Source organism: Lipophrys pholis (assembly GCF_963383615.2).
Source record: "Lipophrys pholis genome assembly, chromosome: 21".
NCBI classification, from domain to species: Eukaryota; Metazoa; Chordata; class Actinopteri; order Blenniiformes; family Blenniidae; genus Lipophrys; species Lipophrys pholis.
The window spans coordinates 19,072,532-19,090,452 of record NC_137649.1 but is presented as its reverse complement, the minus strand read 5'-3'; positions in this window follow the sequence as shown (position 1 = coordinate 19,090,452).

Genomic DNA, 17,921 nt, shown 5'->3' with positions numbered 1-17,921 from the left:
AAAGAAAAAAGCGTTACAAATAGCTAATGAAACATGTTCAGTTTGTATTGCTAATCATCAAAAATATTACATCAACATTAAAAAGAAGGTGATTTAGATCTGCTAAGTTATCAATACAAAGTCAAGTGGATGCTAATGTTGCTCTGGAACAGCTGAGTCAGCAAATTACCAAAGTTTTAGGTTTGCCCTGTCAACTTAAAATTAAAGAATTTAAGCCATCTGACTGGAAAATTACATGTTGAGCTTTTTTTTCTTTCAGCCCATCCCGTAGCGAGTGCTGCATTCAAGCTTTTTTAAATGAGGCTCAATATTGTGTTTTCTCTTAAAGGTAAACAGGTCTCCTTTGTAAACTATTTCTCTTCCTTTTTTCTTCTTTTTTCTTTTCTTTTTTTTTTTTTTTTAACCACACATGCAACAGCTGTTGAGTTTTGTTGTGTGTCAATGAAAAAAACATGCATACAGCTGCAGGAAAATGCAAACACACGGCTTTCACATGGTTGAAGTTAGTCCGGAACAAGCCCATTTCATTGTCACATTTCATTATCGTGGTGTCGTGCTGTGTCTGATCCCAGCCGTACAGCCTTGAGGGAGCAGGACAGCAGGGTTGTCTGACAGAGGAAGGGAGAGAAGGCTAGTAGGCTATAGGGAGGACCTGATTGTACTCTGGCATCCACAGAATGACATTATAGCAGTGTGGTTTCATGATAATAATAATCTTCAGAGCAGCTGTATAAACATTTAACTGACATCCACTCCCTGGGCATGCAGTATGTATCTTTAACTTCTACGAGGGCCAGTCTGATGCAACTATTTGTATCTCCGCCCCTCTCTCTCTCTCTCTCTCTCTCTCTCTCTCTCTCTCTCTCTCTCCCTCTCGCTCTCTTCCTCTTCCTCTGTGTAGTCTTGAGATACATGATCCATGTTAGAATTTGCTGTAAATGTCAATGGAAAATGAATGTTCCTATCGCATTAAGCTTTCAGCATGTAGAAGAAAAGCACATCATGTTACCACAACAAGCCTAAAACAATGATTTACTGCTTGGAGCTGTGACAGTTGTCTTGTTTCATTCCGTTTGGAAAAAAAGTTATATAAAAAAAAAATAAAAATCGGGACTTCAACACAGCCAATAAATTTAGACAAACCCCTGCTCCGGCCTCTCACAATGTCGACTATTTCCTGGTAACATTTGTCTTAATTCGTGGCAGTTTGTGTAAATATTTATGCCACTAAACTAACTGCTCTGTATACAGTAAGCCCCCCAATCTTCGCTGGAATGTGATTTAATTGGCGGTTTCCTCTGTTTATCCTGTTTCATACGGTTATGGGCGAGCTTACTGTAATGAATAATCAGGTAGATAAAATGTAGCCTTAAATTAAACCTGCTCCTTAACGAAAATCAAATGAAGGTTAATACCTGTTTCATGCTCCTGTCTGTAATTCACATTCTCTCATCACATGCCAGATTACCATTATGTGTCATTTGTAATACAATAAACAGACTCCAGATGGCTTGGATTCTCTTGAATATACACAGAGTTGCAGAAGCGATGAGGAGAGCTGCTGTATTTTAGCGTGCAGTCACTTTGCCTCATACACCCCGGCCAGTTCTCTTTCAGTTGCTGACATGTTGGATCCTGAGCTGCTTACACAGCCTGATAAAATTATAATGGGAGACAATCATTCTAAAGAAGTTCACAGTTTGGGGATTGTGTGTGTGTGTGTGTGTGTGTGTGTGTGTGTGTGTGTGTGTGTGTGTGTGTGTGTGTGTGTGTGTGTGTAAAGTACAGTAAGGGTAGCTGCTTAAGCTTGCTATAAGTGTTTATCGTTGTTTAAATTTGACAAGCTGCCAATGTAGTGAGCTATACAAAGTTATGTTGCACACATCCATTAATGTTCTGCAGCAGAGCAGGCAATGCAAGGTAAAACGTGAGACTCTCGGATCTCCCACTTCTTCTCGTTTCCAGCCTCGTCATTGCACGCTGTGCTTTTTATATGGTGGAGTTTTGCCACAGCACCACAAACACTCACGTGTGAAGGCTGGTTCTCTTCCAGAACACACCAAAGCATGTGCATGACATGTGAGATTCTGGCTGCAGCCTTACCTAAACACTTCTGCCTACGATGGCTATCTAACATCCGACAGTGATTCATCTGTGATTATTTGGCCTCTGCGTTTGGAGCAGGGGACAAGGAAAAGAGCACTGGCTTGGTTTATGCATGGATCACTGAGGAACAGTGGGCCTTTTGTCAGTATGTCATATTTTACTCCGGAATGAAACATTGTATTTTCCTAACCTGGTTAAGTAATCACATTACCTAAGACTCCATAAAGTGGAACAAACAGTAGCATATAACCCCCGGCTTCTTTTTATGTGCCTTGAGTGACAGATTGGCTTTCATCAAAGAGCCATGCAAAAAAAAAATAAAAAATGTTATATAGCCTTTTTGCTATGCTAAAAACACTAAATTGATCCTCATATGTACAACATCTGGTGAAAAGCAATTTCCACCCAGGTGTTTTAGTATTTCCTCCTAATTAATTTCACATGTACATGACAAGAGTGAGTAGTCCCCCATAACCAAGGCACAAAAGCCAGCTTTGTTTCACCATTAGAAAAGTCATCTGTGGTTCCTGGTTGAAAATGAGCTGCTGCTCAGACGTTTGAAATCAGTGCTGAAAGCAGTATTTCAGGGAGAAATGTCACGTCTTGCTCCCCAGTGACACAGCGGGCTGAGGGTTAACGTTTACATCCAGGGAGTCAGTGGCTCGTGGAGCAAGCAGGGCATGTCCGACAGCGAGTTGCATGAAGCAGACGAAGGTGAGGGAGAACAGGCACAGCGACTGCAACAGGATCCAGTGATAAAAGGTGCTAAGCTGCCAATCCAAGCCATAATGAAGGAGTGCTTGTTAAAATGCAGAGTATTAGAATTCGTCCTATCCGGGCATGAAATGCTTGAAATTAATGTCTGGCTTGATACGGAGCCCGTAATAGTTGCAGTTATGTCAAAGCACTGGAGGGAGGAATCCCCATTAAACTGAAAAACGAATTGTTCAAAGACTCTACCTCATCTACAACAGCTCTGCATGCAGCATTGACGAATTCAACACCATTTCTTGCTGATGATTTTTGAAGGAGATAAACCATCAGTGTCACGTTGGCAGCTAAACTGTGTGAAGAAGAGGCGCCTCAGCTTGTGAAGGTGATTGTGAGACTGCTGTGAGACACAACACTTCTTGTCATTACTTGTCCAGATGACAAGTCAAAAGAGCTGCGAGAACATTGGCGTCAACAGATAAAAAGTTGGCTCGATCAGATTAATCATTAAAGTGGGAGATATGAGCATACTGCGCCATTGTTTTTAACACGATCTCAATGCCTTCTCGATCTGAGACCTCTGTTTTGGATCAGGCGCCTGGGACCACCTGGATGAATGTTACTTTTGTTTGCCAAAACCACACATTTTTCACCTGAAGGTCTCTTCTTTACAACGGGTTTCCCCCCCCGGAGAGTCAGCGCTCTGCTTTTCATCTCCCCGAGCTCTTCATCTTGAGGGGAGATGTGACGCATGGCTACAGAAGAGGTTCACAGGTAGCCACTGGAGGTCTAGTCTGTACACAGACGGACAAGAATGGGTGGTATTTACACACAGATGCAGCAGTGAGATACAAGCAGGTGTTTACAGGAGTGTTTGAAGTCGAGGGGAGATGTTGTGTTCAGATTAGAGCCCTGAGGTAGGCGGACACTGTAGGTGTTTCTGCTGATAGAGACTAAAAAGTCCTCATTCCTCCTTATCTTATCTATTTATTTCTCACATGTATGACTACAACTCAATGTGGCACTGTTGAAGCATGACATATTGTCATTCCAAGTCTTTGCCGATTACATCAACAACAGCAATTGAACAGCACTGAAATTCAGGTTCCTAGTTGTGTTCCTTTGTCCAGAGCACCGCTCCGACCTCCTCGACGTTCAGCCAATGTGTTCAGTGCCGGCTACTTGCAGTGAAGAAGACCTCCTTTCGGCTGCAGCTTCAAAGCATTTTTCCCTGGGCGGCAGAGTTACAGGCTCTTTGTGGCACGGGTTATTTGTCAGAGGGTTTGGAGAGTGACTTGTTTCACTCTGTTCTCTCAAAAAGGCCTGTGCGTGAGTGCTTGAGCGGTCTAAAGTTACAGCCATGAGCCCCAGTATTACAACCTGATGACTGACAGGAAAAATGGGGTGAGCTCTTTTTTCTGGGCTCTAACAAAAACACCAATAAGAAAGCGAGGGAAACAACAGATTAGACTACTGATCACAATCTGCTCTCCTTTGGTTATTGGGAAATAATAGCTCTGAAAAGGAAGTCATTTAAAAGGGCCTTTAATCAATTCTCCTTTGACGAGCAAACGGCATGAAAGGCTGCAGCGAGAGCGTGCTCCTATAGCTCTGAACATTTCGGTGTGGGGGAAGTACGGGAGAGATGGGCTCTAATTTGTGTTCTCATGGTGTCCAGGCATCTCTAGCGCACTTGATCACCACCACAGCAGGCCTTGATGCCATGTGTGAGTGTAAATGGTTCCAAGGCTCCCTGGTGGTAAAATCACATTGCCAAAATGACCACCAACTCTAAATGAAACACTACCCTCTTTTTAAAAGGTCCTATTCAAAACCCTGCGGTTTTTTTAAAAGGCACATAAGGTAGCAATTTCCCTCAAATATGGCGTAGCCCAATAACTGTTGAAGTAACTGACACCATGTCAGAGTGACTGAAAGAATTTTTCCGCCTAAATGTAAGTTTGAAAAAGAAATTCTGCTAGGTTGTAATTTTATGTAAAGATGTGCACCCTTACTGTACTACATTCTTGCCGCCATCACTTGTAATTGGTCGCTTCTTTTTTACTCTCTCGGAGAAGAAACGTCTGCGTATTGAGCGAGCACTTTCTTCATTCCAAAGCATGCACAAATCTGTTTTAAGTTCAAGAGAGGAGGAACCCTTTAATTTAAACTCTGAAATGAAGTCATTCATTCCCTGCTAAACTGCGCTGTGACCCATAAGGTTAGGTAAACAAGTGTCCCTTGCATTACTGTCAAAAAGACCCAGCCCCTCGCTCGGCTGTGATGTAAACTCCCACTATCCTGTTACAGCTGCATGATGAGGGAAAATGGGCTGGATGGATGGCAGAACGGAAGAGAAGAAATGTATTCATGTGTGCTTTTTTTTTTTTCTTTTTTTTTTGGATGACATAGGGAGGGGAAGTCGGTACCTGAGGCTGTTCTCAGGAAGGTGCCCTACAAGGAGAAAGCGTTGTCTTGTTCCAGAGCAGAAAACTGAGGAAGGGAGGACAGGCCACAATGCGCTGAGCCCAGCAGGGCTGCTCAGATCTATTACCGGCTCCAGCTCCAGCTCCAGCACGGCCTGGAATGTGAAGAATCCTACTGGGCTGGGGTTCTAGTGCAGGGGTCCAAACCTCACATCGCTGCTCATACTCATTTTTCCCTCTCTTTTAGTGTCGTATTTGGATAGGTGATTGTAATGTAGCAGGAATGTAGAGTCACACATCTGAGGAGAGTGGTGGACAAAGTAGAGCTTTTTAGTTATGAAATAGACAAATGATCTGTTTTGATAGAGCCAGAAATCACATCTGGATCTAAAAAAGAATAAATAAAAAAAGTCTAACAAAGAAGCTGATTATTGAAAAGATAGAAAAAAAGACAGTGAGCTCCTGCGGAGTCAACCTTGGCATGAATGAGAATTATACTCTGGATATCACTAATGTGACACTAATTGCTTCTTAGTCTGTCAGAGGACAAGAGAGAGAAGAGACAGAAAGACAGAGGATGAGAAAAGAAGCGAGAGAGCGAGTACCAGGTGTTGACTGAGGGCAGTAATGACTGCCAATGGAATGCCTACACCCATAATCCTCTCTGTCACCGCTGACAGATCCTCTTGACCTCTGAACCTCTGATGTAAGAAAGGAAAAGAAAGGAAGTCACAACTTAATCAAAATTACCCTGCTGGTTAACGGTGGTTTCGGAGTGGCAGTTGTCTCTGGCTGTTGGACTGTTTGGTGACATCCTCTCCAGGATTTCAGTTGAGCACCATCAAGATGGAGTTTAGGCCCCTGATGTTTTGGATGTGCCCTTTGATTCTTGCATGTATCCAAGGATTTTCTAATCATACCTGCGTTGCAGCAGCAAATGGTTCCACCTTGTATAGTAGACACAGCTTAGACGCTCATTTCTTCTCAGAGATGTGCCACTACACAGTTTTCCTGTGGTTTGCTCATTTAATCAGTCACACATTACACAAGTACCTGCAGAGGCCACAGTGGAGGCCCTCGGCGATCTATTTTTCAGCAGGCGGGCGAGGTCTGAAGACACGGGCCAAGGCTGTCAAAAGTTTGTCATCGATTCCCTCTGCCTTGTCATCAGCCTTATCTGATCTCACTGTGTTGCTCACTCCATGTTCTCCTCCCTCATGGCTAATGGAAACACAGACTTCAACAGTCTGGTCAGAGCAGGAGCTGTTTTTAGAGATATCATTTTCCGTTCTATTCAGACTTGAAGGTGTGGGAAAACAAAGAAATTGCCGCTTTATGTAGATGGAAGTGACAAAAGTACAAGCTATGCAAAGTATTTGCTGCTAAAAATTACTTTTTAAGTTCTTTAAGGACATTAGTACTGGGAATTCGCAGCACATAAAAGCAGAAAAGCAGGTATACACTACTCGTCCCAGTCTAAACCACTTTAACTACCAACCAAGAACAGGGAAAAAAACAGATGAATCTCTGAAAGGAGCACAGGGCAGATTTGGCCTGGAGGGTTTCAACAGTGCCACCCAATACACAAGTGTCCTTGTGTCCTGTAAACTTTCACCCACCCAGAAGAAACACCCGTTTTTGTAGAGTATGTGTATTTATTTGAGCAGTGTTGCTTTTTTTCCCAAACATTTTCTTCATTGTTCGCTCATACAGGACTAGAAGACTATCTTCTTGAGTGTGTTCCTTGGTATGAGAGTGTCATCATCATGTTTCTGGCCATAGTCTCTTCCTCCTCCTGAGTCTGCTGCTCTTACAATTCGTTTGACAAACATGCAATCACCATAGTCACAGACAGCCCCTTTAGTTAGGGTAGAGCACAGTGTGAATTACGGCTGAGATGGAAACCTTTGAATTATGGGTAAGCTCTGAAGTGCTGCACGTCCAGGTATAGAAGAAGGAGAGGAGGAGGAGGCGGAGGAGGAGGCGGAGGAAGTGAAGGAATGGAGAGGAGGGATACAGTGTTGACAGACCAGCTGCAGCAGAACCAAAAAGGTCCTTCTAACCTAAACATGGACCAGCAGGATCGTAGAAACCAAGCCTGGGCCGGGTCAGACGGTGCATCTCACCACAAAAAAAAATGGAGGAGGTTGACAGCTTTTAACCTCTTACCGTCCACCGTTTGCCCAGGCTGCAAACACACGGTTGAAAAACAGCATTGCGGGCATTCCTGCCTAATTGTACATTTGTCCTCTTTCAAAGGGAAGAAGTGTTAGGCCAGATACAAAGAATCTTGGGATAGGGTGATAGCGCCAGCATCCGTCCCTAGCCTCCTGAGGGCTATTTAAAGGTACAGTAGGCTGTATTTTCCGCCGCACAGTGAGGCACCCACCCTTCCGCCTGGCTCCATATTGGAACCAGATGCTGCTGGATGCGAGGCCCCACTAATTTAAGTGGACAGGGCAGATGGAAGCGACTCGCCCTGTATGCATACCACCCCCTGTTGGCTTTCATGTGATGAAAAATCTCTGCAATCTGGTGGGGGAGGTCCACTCAGTGATGCACACATGCGCTGTATGTGTACACTTTAATAGAGCATGAACACACGTTGATATACGAACATGCTCTTGTACTTTCAGTAACTCTTATACCCAGCGAGAGAGAAAGAGAGAATTTACTTTTTCACTATGGCACAGCAGTGTAGTCCTTTTCTAGACGAGGGTAAAGATTTTAACGTCTTAATTTCAATCTAGAAAATACTGGACTACGTCTTTGGTATTTTGTTTTAGTCTTGGTTACATTTTAATTCATATTCCAGACCTTCAGCAAGTGCTACATCCCTGCATATCAGTGGTATGTTTTACTTAGAATTTCCACCAATGAGAAGACAAGGTTCTCTGACAAAATGCTCATCGCCTGGTTGGGAGACACTGATGCGACGCTAAGCCTGCAACCCTATCCCACCATAAATTACAGCAGCGCCTAGCAACCAGAACAACTATTGTATCGTCCCTCTGCATCGTTCCTGCATGCATATAGTGAAGTGTGTGTACGTATATACGTACATGTATGTCTGCATAAAATATCGCCCTCCATAGTGTGTCCTTTTGTCTGGTGGCAGGTCAAAGAGGATAGAGGAATTATGGCTGGGAAGCAATTTGAACCATTGCAAGTGTTTAGAGCCAAACCCTTGCTGGTGGTTAATTGCTGTGTGACACGGTGGCATCCAGTCCCGTTTGCTTGGTTTGGATCAGGGGTGTCAAACATAAAGTCCGTGATGCTAAGGTCCCACAAGAGGCTCCAATTCATCCCATCAAACCACCAAACAAATTGTAAAATTCTAAACAAAAAGTATTTCTTTTTTTAAACACATTTGTAAAAGAAAACAAAACAAAAAAAACAGTAGTGGGCACAACACAACAATGAGACTATATCAGCATGGAATCTAGTTACCTCGTTGCTACCAAACTATCCTCCACTATGATGTCAGGATTAATTTGTATAAACGTGCTGAATGCAACAGCTTTAGGAAAAGTTTATTTATTTATTTATTTTTTTTTTGGGGGGGGGGGGGCATTTTCACTGTACTTTGCACCAGGTTTCATTAAAATTTGCTTTATATTGAGACTGTAGTCATTTTCTTTATTAATTGTATGGGTTTTGTTTTTCAAAAATAAAGACATTTTCATCATGTATCCTCTGCATCCTATAACAAAGAAAAACCTTAACATTTTAATTTAAGGTTCCTATAGCAGTTTTTCTAGATGAAATTGGGCTGTAAGTGGCTCCTGAACTAAAATGTGTTTCACACCTTTGCTATGGATCCAAAAGATAATACTTGTGTATTTGGATGTTGTTGTTTTTTTCTTTTTCTTTTTTTTTACAATAATAGCACATTCTGACAATAAATGCCCCAATAGGGATCTACTGGTTTGAAAACTGTATACTATATGTTTCAGCTTTTTTTTTTTTTAATTGTCCTTGAAATCTCCTGGAGACAAACATTGAATACGCCATTGAAGTGGCCTGTAAACAAAGGTTCCTTATAATGAACCAATGGTCTGGTCCCTTGGGATCATCTGATGAAATGTACACTAACTGTGAAGTGAAAACTTGCAGCGTGGACAGGAAATTTCCTCTTTGATAGTGCATGTTTGTTTAGCTGGACTTGCTTGACCTGTGTTGACCTGTCTTCTCAAGTTCAGTGGTTCGCAGCCAGAGCTCTGCCTCGCACCAGCAGCCATCCACCAACAAGATTTACAACACTTTATGAGACGCAAATAAACGTATTATCTCAACAGTTACATCTTTATGGAAAAGGAGTTTACTTCAGTTCAGTTTCTCATTCTTTTTGGACGCGTTATGAACGAATAAATGTCTCCAACGGCCAGACTTGTGAGCGCATCAAATACGATTATTATCTGTGTTCAAACTGTTCTTCCTGCAGCCCCTCAAGGTGTGCCTGAGTGCTGCTCTCAGAGATTTCCCGCTGCCCACAAAACTCTCAGGGTGTTTGAGCATTTGACCACCTAATTCAGAGTCCATTGGATAATCTTATGTTGAGAATTCCCCTCCAGGTGTACAGTCAATATGGCGGATCTGTGTTGAATTAGATGTGATTATCTGAGCAGGAATCCTGCCCAAGACTGACACTGATTCTGAGAATATCAAGTAGGTGGCTCATGTAGAATTAATGGCTCTTGAATCCCCTGGTTATAGGGAGGAGGGCGCTTTTCAACCAGGAAATCCGACCACAGTGACAACAGCATGTACATACACACACATACACATGCACGCACAGACACACACATTAAGTAGTACACACAAACACAGAGAGGTGAAGGGGTTGCATTGTTATCATGGGGTTGCCCTGTGGCTGTGATTAAACGCTGTTTTCAGTATCCCTCTGGTGTCCTAAAGCTTAGCTAGATGTCACAGCTATGGCAGGAATGCTCGAGTGAAGAGGCCAAGACGGGGTCACATCTCGGATGTAAACATCAACATTTTCTTTCTTAAAAGGATTTAGGCCCACTTCAAGGGGAAAAAACTCTACCACAGCACAAAGCCTGATCCCGAGCACCTGGCCTAAGGCACACACCTATGACCAGCTTACCCCCACCTAATCCTCATTTAAAACCATTTGTGGGCCACAAAACTGACCTTCGATCAGTTCCTTGGAGTGGCCCAGGCTTAGTCAGCGCTGGGTTGTTGCTGCGTGTAGGGATTGAGAGAAAGGCTTTAGCTACAGATTGCTATCAGATTAGACAGGAGTTTGACGCCCTCTCTGGAACTGTGCCATAGGGGGCCGTGGACAATAGACCCTTTGTGCATTGCTGATCTACTCATAACAAACACATTAAATGTTAAAGTCACAGTGGGAGGTGTGAAGTTTTGATAAATCCTGGTTTTCATTTTGGCACAACTCTGACATGACAGTCGGACATTGTGTAGCTTTAAGACGACAAGGGGAATACCGTACAGGCATGCTAAGACTAAGAGAGCAGTTAATGGCTGAAGAGACATAAAACATGCTTCTTTACATTTTATTTCCCCCCAGAAGAGAACAAACTTCTCTCCCTAGCAGCTCCGGGGAGATGGTTTGAATTAACCTCAGCATCTCCCCAGAGGATGAGCTGTAATAATGCTAATTTAGGGCCTTTCTGACAAGACCTTGACACTTGATATGTTGGTCAGCTCCTTGTTCCAGGCGGGTTTTTACCAATCCATAAATAATGAGTCCACCAGCACTTGTGGGAAGAAGTAGAAAAGAAAAAAGAGAAAGACTTGTGTTTGTAGTGGTGCAGACCTGTAGCCCCATCTACTGTTGCGCCACACAATGGGAGCAAAAGATGCCCAGAGGCCCAGATGTCTGGGGTGAGCCTGTCTCTTAACCAAAGCAATAGCCAGCTGAAAAGGGAAGTGGTCTGAGTGAATAACAATCCATTTTGTCCAGACATCTCTTACTTGTTTGTGATGTGTGGTTATTGTTTAGAAGTGTTCCGTGAAAACTGCTTTTCAGTGGCTTCGTCTCCTTTTTCTCGTTCTCCCTCGCTCGCTCAGGCTGCCTCAGACATGTGACCGTGGTTCTGCTAACACAGCATGGGATGTGGACCATTTTTAGGCTGCGGCCACAACCGTGGCATCTGCAGCCCTTCCGCTGGCCTCAACAGGAAGTTTGTCAAACCAGGATTCATATGGCAGATAGATGCATTTAAGCAAATATTAATGCACAAACAGACACACTGAGACATTTGTTTGCGATTCTTGAATGCAGGGGCATCTATTTCGAGGCTGGGAATATAGTCGTTTCTGTTTTGTATATAAAACAACATGGCAACTGCTGCCATGCAGACACCCTCATGCATAAAAGTGCAGCAAACTCACCATCAAAGCTCAAACTCTGTATGACGCAAATACATGCAAAACTCATTTCCCTCTTTCCCTCCATTACTTTGGTGTTTGATGTTTGAAGCTTTCCGCATTCGGTTCACTGCATCCACTGCAGGTGTTTTGCGCACGAAATGTATAATTCCTCCATATCTGCGTAGGTGCAAACTGGACAATTACTCATATTTGTCGGTGGTTTAAAGCGGCTGTGTTTCCCTTCTCTGATCATTTTGACGTGTGGGTAATGAGTTTTTTTTCTGACAGAATGAAACTGGCCCAGCTGCAGCTCTGCAGGTGAATGATGTCTCCTACTTCCTGGCTGTGAAAGGGCTCTGTGTGGTCCCAGTTTCTTTACATCACACCAAACTGTGCACAGATTGGAAACCTGTCAGCCACGTTGCCATTTGATATTCAAGAATACTCAGTTGATTGTTGACATTACCAACTGACCTTTTTTTTTTTGTTTTGTTTTTGGTACCGTGTGTGTGTGCGCGTGTGCCTTTGTGCACGTGTGTGTGTGTGTGTGTGGCTTCTGTAGAGGTGTATAGTATCCACAGCTGTGAGGAAACTGTGCCTATAATCTGTCTCACCAGAACGGTGTAACCTGAGTTAGAGTGAGGTTAAGGGTCAGTTATTGAACTTGAATTACACTGGGAGAGGCCTCCCTCAGTCCCCTCGCCACCCCTCTCAGCCACCCGGTGGGGTTTGTTTGTTTTCTCTCCCAGTCTCTCCCAGAGCTTACCCAGTCCTCTGTAATGAGTATTTAATACACACCCTCAGACATGTTTACACTGCATGTAACAGCAGTGGCTGTGTGATCTTGCAACACACTCAGACGTGTGTGTGTGTGTGTGTGTGTGTGTGTGTGTGTGTGTGTGTGTGTGTGTGTGTGTGTGTGTGTGTGTGTGTGTGTGTGTGTGTGTGTGTGTGTGTGTGTGTGTGTGTGTGTGTGTGTGTGTGTGTGTGTACATATTCATGCATGCATGCTCCCCTTTCATACGAGCTCCCACTCTCCATTTTCCTCATTTCTGAAGTCTGTAGCTCGGGGCGAGGAACACCTGCCAGTTTTTCTTCCCTCTTCAATCTCAGATAAGACAATAGGAGTAGTCGAGGTGTTTAGTTACACCCAGAAACAGAACAAGGAATGGGACGTATTAACCCCCCCCCCCCCCCCCCCCCCCCCCCCCCCCCCCCGTCTCGCACACAGTCCCTGCAATTCTCCAGGTGTGAGAATTGTCAAAACACACATACACACACATTTTTTTGCAAGTCGAGTCGGGGTAGGGAGCAAAAGAGCTTGGACATTTTTCCTTTAAACTCATAATTTGACCTGAGCCACAGGTCCTGGGCCCCCTCTGCAAGCTGTTAAGTTTTTAACGTATCGTTTTTCACTGCACATGTTCCGTGTTATGTTAGTTACCAGGAATTTGGATTGAATGGACAATGAAGTTCCTGAACCTTGAGAGAGGGATTATTCTTAATGGTAAGCAGAAGAGAGACACTGGGTTTTTCGGGGGGGAAAGTTATGCCACAGCACTCCCTGTTGGTGAACCTGCAATACTGTCTCATTATTGGGGGAAAAAAAGAAAAGAAAAAAGAGGGGGGTGAGGGGTAGAAAACCCTCGAAAGTCCCTGAATGGCTTTGGTCTTTTTATAGGCAAGAAACCACATCCCTAGTGTCTTTGAAGAGCTTGTATTCGCTAAGTAGTAGTTAGAGCTGCCAGTACTTACTCACTATTTTATAAGTATGAGTGGTGGAGCAACCCTTTGAACTGAACCCATTTAGGATCCCAAAGCTGATGGCTTTATAATACAGAAGTAAATAGACTATCGTCACATAATTAGCAGGGATGCCTATGAATTACTGTTAAGTGTTTTCCCTTGCACAGGTGGATAAGACTTCAAAGTGCTCACTCCATGTTTCTCAAGCTGACACCCAGCATATATACTCTCTGCACCAACATGTGTGAGTATCAGCACACATCCACCCGTCTCAGGATCATTGTGCAGCAGAGGCCCAAGTGATTGTCTGAAGAGAAATCTCATTGGCTGTGCTCGTGTCGGGTCCCTCAAACCACACCAGAACCACCACAGGAAACAATTAACTTTGAACCTATAAAACTTTTCAATTATAGTGAAATTATAAGCACTTAAGTCTGAATTTGGCAATGCCCATGAGTAAAGAACATATGTCCAACCCAAGAGGCATTTTCCAGAGTTTGCGTTGCTCACATGCATTATGGAGTGACTCATAGCAGCACTGTGACTCATTAGGACGAACACAAACTATATCTTTGAAATAAAAATCATATTCAAAGATGGGAAACACATTTTCAGTCCAGCACAGTGGGGAATGAATGATACACATCAACTAAATATGACAATAAAAAGCAACCTGACACACTGAATGTTTTCAACAGCTGCTGAAGGAGAGGTTTTATGACGCACGCCTTAACGCACACACATACTTTGAACGCCATAAACAGGCATAAGAAGTTCTTTGAATACATTTTCTAGAGGTTTGCATAACCACATTTCATTGATTAAATATATATGATACTTAGTGTCATTTCAATTAGTCAGTTGAGTAAATGGGGCTTGTTTTGTCATTTAAAAATAAATCTTTTTGGCACGAAAAACACCTACCAATGAAAAAAAACATTCATTCATGAGGGATTATCTGATTTACTCACGCTCAATATGTGAGGGTCTCCGATGACGTGAACGCTAGCATTAAATAGATTCAACGTTCCAAAATACTTACATGTATACTATGATTATGGATTTTAGGGAGGTATGTCTTCTTGTCAATGATGGAAGTTCACCTCGTTAACAGTTTTTAAAGAAACCACCAGAGATGGTCCTCCAGGATAGGAAAGATCACCTGGCATAATTCGTATGTTATGAGGCGCCCAGGGCCCCCAGAATTTCTCATTCACTCAGTGTTACTGGGATCAAAACCAAGCAGAGTGAAGCAAGCCTCTTCGCCGTCCACCTCTGGAACCTCTAGAAATGTGACGTGTCCTTCTAATCAGGGCTCAGAACTGTCCAATGCGGCATAGCGGTGGAGTAGATCTGTTACTGACTTTCAGATGTTGTGTAGCTTTGTCTGCTATTACTTCAAATTGTGTCGTGTTAGCTATTCATAGTCTTGTTTTTAACAGTTGGTATTTTAATGACATCAATGGCATTGATTAGTGACTCTTAATTGCCTCTAAGCAGGAATATGAGTGTACATGAGTTTGAGCATATGTCTCTTTGTGTTTGTCACGCAAGAGCAAAAATTTTCCACAGATGTTCGATTAAGAATGTTTGCAAATCCCATAATCCTTAATCACATCTGGTCGAAACTTGTAAAGTTTCATTTTGTATAATCTGCAAGTAAATGTACTTCATCATGACATTTTAATAAATGATCCATGCAATTCAACTGTTCTGCTTTATTTTCTAATTTGTGTAAAGTTTATGCTGGTGAGCAGTGTTACTCATGTTTACATCATTGGCAGTTATCCGTTTTTAAACCAGAAAGAATATAGCACAATGTTTGTTGCTTGTTTGTTTGTTTGTTTGTTTGTTTGTTTGTTTGTTTTAACTGAGATGTGGACATTTAAATACTGATTTACTGAAATCAAATTTGAAGCTGTGTGCTTTCTTTGTGGAGAACAGGCTTCAACCAGCTACTTTCTTTTAAGAGGTTTATAATTCAATTCACTTTATGGCTTGACCCTCTAAAGGAGCCTCACTCTTATCAGTGGCTTCCACGAGAAAAGTTTTACAGAGAGTGATGCCGCATCGCAACTGATTTATCCCAAATTTATAGGAGATTGATTATGTATACACCACGATTTTTGATTTAAACGTAGTCATTCAATGTAGTTACTTTGTTGTAGGAGGGGTTTCAAAGTGGTGAACAGTGATGTCAAAGAGTAACTCAGCTCTACCATTATTCACTCTACTGTTCAAATGGTGCACTGGCAGAGAAGCTCCAGAAGATGCTGCTAATGCACTGCTTCCCACTCTGCGCCTGTGTTTGGGTTCACAGAGAGGACAATGCAGGCATCTTGTGCAGACCCTTTGCCATTCCCACAGGCTTTGCTGGTGCATTCATATATTTCAGTCCTCTGTACTCTTGCCCCTTTACTAAAACAATGATTACAAAGCAGTAATTACAGTGTAAATTGAAAAAAAAAAAAAAAGATGTATTATTATGTTGTTTTTTTTCTTTTTGCCACTGTGTGATTGCCAGCGAAATTAGATTTCTATTGTGTTAGGAGGCGTAGTAGCCAAACAACACTGCATCGTCCTTACATAGCACCGCAGTGGCTTTTTACTTGAACACCGGATTTGTTTAAAAACAAATCCCATAAATACAAACATTAATCTAAATGTGTTTTTTTAAAAGGCTGCGCCCTGATTGTTGGCGTGGCGATGTTGCATTTCCACGGGGCTCTGAGCTTTTAGAGAATCCATTCAGCCGGGTTCACTGTGACACTGAATGCACCGCTCAGGATAGATCGTGAGTTAATATTGGTAATGAAAGCTCCTGGAGGCAGTCATTTGAGAACACCTGTTCCTCATCATGTACGCGTAGAAACACCGCTGCGACGCCGCTGTCGCCAGATATTAAGCAAACCACTCATCTCACTTGCACGCCAACAGCAGTGTGTTGGTCGGACCGGGGAGACGGTCTTTTAACTGTTTATGACAAATTGTGCAACGGCAGCATATTTGGAAGACTGGATTAAGGTCAGAGTGATATCTTGGATAGTCAGTGTGCCTATAACAAGGCCGGTGACCTTGAAAAGATCTTGAATGAGTCAGAGAGCAAGTCTTGTTATGAATACAAAAGCATTTTTGGTCCCTCATCAGCTTGAGAGTGCGCTTCATTAAAACATTTCTGTAATCAACCTTCAGCATGAGGGTTTTTTTGAGTTGACATCATTCATTATGTTGAGATCAACTCTCACCGTCTGATCTAAACAGATGAAGTACTACAAGTAGTAAAGGATTTACAGTGGTGCAAAAAACACACAGTGAACACATTCTATGGAAATGAAAGACTATTTTAGAAGTGATCTCTGGCGCTCTTTGATACACTACCTAGAAAAATAGGGGTTTACACCTCCATATTGACTCAACATTATAGGCGAGGTACATAACAGGTGTATGGATGGAAACACTGGAGAAGATGCTTTCCAGTCTGAACTCCATTATTAAGAACTGAAGACTTATTGTTCTTCAGTACCGAGCCCAGCAGAAAGTCCTTCGTAGCTGCTGCCTTCAGACTAATGAACACATTTTTGTTTTGTTTCCTGTCATTTTTGCACCGTCCTGCACACAGTGCAATTCAGCATTTTGCTGTTTCAGTTAGACCATCCATCCATCCATCCATTTCATGAGCACATGGAATTCTCAGGCCCTTGTCCCACATATTTGACAGCACTGTTTTAGAAGTGTCTAAAATTGATTTTTTTTTTGCTTTTTCAATTTTCAGTGTAAGATGCCATGAAGTTGCTATTTTTGGGATTGATGCTATTCAAATAAAACAATGAAACTGAATTAAAACTTACAAATTAAATTAAAGTACCTTCTAGGGATTTAACTAGCCCATGTCAATGCAGGTATTAGTTGTCATTTGCATGTAATCTAGAAATCAGGATTAGAATTTGATGTGATTTCAATATAAATTTCTTTGAATACATGTTTTCCTAGCATGTAAAACAAGTCTTTCTCAAAGGAAAAAGAAATGAATATTTGGTATGTTATATAATATACGATCTGATGCACGAGATTTGAAGCTGACATACAATGTCACCCCAGCTGGGTAACTCTCTGTCTCTGTCACACTGCCACTCAAATCTCTGTGCTCAGCTGAATGGAAATAAGAGGAGTGTTGTCGTGAAGATGACATTGAAAGCAGCTTGAAGAAACATGAACTTCATTGTTGAAAGTCAGATCAGGAAACAATTCAGTGGAGTCTCTGAGATGAGTGGAATTTTTTTGTTTTTTTCAGTGAGTCACTTTTACAAAAGCTGTGTAAAACCCATCACATGGTAAGTGTGAGGGTGTGTGAGTTTGTGGCTATAATAATTAACAAATCCCAATGACTGCACTCCCTATGTCACCTACTATGAAAAGAAACCGATGACTGACAAGAACAAGTTCAGTCCAAAGGTAACAAAAGAAGATTTGGGGGTTCTAGTACTTTTATATACTGACAATTGGATTATTTCTCCATCTTGTGGGCCGATTTCTTTTGTGTGAGAGTGCTGTGGTTGATTTTAGAGTGAGCTG